Source organism: Hippocampus comes, unplaced genomic scaffold, assembly GCF_001891065.2.
Source record: "Hippocampus comes isolate QL1 unplaced genomic scaffold, H_comes_QL1_v1.1 scaffold147, whole genome shotgun sequence".
NCBI lineage: Eukaryota > Metazoa > Chordata > Actinopteri > Syngnathiformes > Syngnathidae > Hippocampus > Hippocampus comes.
Genome location: NW_017805009.1, coordinates 3,019,692 through 3,021,136, shown reverse-complemented (window position 1 = coordinate 3,021,136; position 1,445 = coordinate 3,019,692).

Here is a 1,445-nt window from a genome sequence, read left to right as displayed (position 1 = left end):
CGGGAATGACGTTTGGAGCATAATCAGTGACCTCTAATTGCATTCAGCCCCCCAATACACGCACACGCACACACACACACACACACACACATACGCGTTTATATGCTTTACGGGGACCACTTTTTTGTTCATCACTTTCGGGGACCACCCTTTCCAAATGAGATACAGCTCTGCAAAAAATCACGGATACACAAGGTGGCGGTGTTAGCTTATACACACCTTTAAATATCAGAATTTATGAAGTCATGGTTGGACCGTACCTTTTGGGGACTTCAGAAAAGTCAATTTTACATGCGTGATGGGGACTTAATTTCAATATATTTAAATATATTTACATAATTCACACAGGATCCATACCAAGTACACGTGATTAATGGGGACCTCACACAAAGTGTATTACTCATCAAAAATGGCAAGCATCTGAACCTAACTGTCAAATGAAAGTCAATTAATGTCAATAATAATCGTTGAAATAATCTATTTTGACATTTTTGGTTTGTTAAATGTCGTGTGACTTGAATATTTCTGCTTCAGAGAACGGAAAACATCTCCGGCTTGTTCTTCCAATCAAAGAACCGGCCAATATCCTAACATTATGAAGAGTTTTTATTTAATGGAACAGAATGTGTGCTAAAAATAAATAAATAAATAAAATGTCTATCTAAAACAAAAACAAAAAAGTGTTGACATTGTTTCAAAATACATTCAAATTTAAATATCCATAATGGAAATAAAAGTGACTAATCAGTGAGTTTTTGATGAAAAACTTGTTTGCACAGCAATTTCCTATTGGCAGTCGGCATGTGGTTATAAACAAATATTTGAGGGTTTGTCATTCTCGTTTTTTAAGGGCTTCTGGTTCAGCCCTTAAATATCTTTCACACTCCATTTTTCCTGGGACGCTAAAAGATTTGATGAGTCTCATCGTGTGCCTTTATTTCACTTTCTTCCCAGGGAGTTCTCTTCCTCTTCCTTGAAGTACTGAGAAAAAAAATGGTTTGTTATTGAAAGAGTCAAAGAGAGTAGATGACTGAATCACAATGCATACTGTCATTTGGACTGATATTTTGCTGTTCAATGAGCAACATAAGCTGCACTGTTGCATCCTTTCACAACATTTTCAGAACAAACGTACCATTCAGAGATGATTTTGAAATTCACATGAAAATGAGATAATTGTGTGTCAGTGATAAATTACATTTCAGTCTTAATTTGGACAGTGACAGTACATTTTCTTAAAAGCAGCATGATTTTTAAGAGTTTACCTTTTAAGTAAGATCTCTTTGTATGAATACCTGATGGAATTTCATCATCATCATCATCTGATGATGGCCTGTGTTTATTTGATGATGGTGTCCCAGTCTCTTCGGTGTTAATAGAAGCGTATCATCACTCTCACTTCTTTCTCCTATGAAAAAGATTTTTCCAAATTGTGATTATACTCA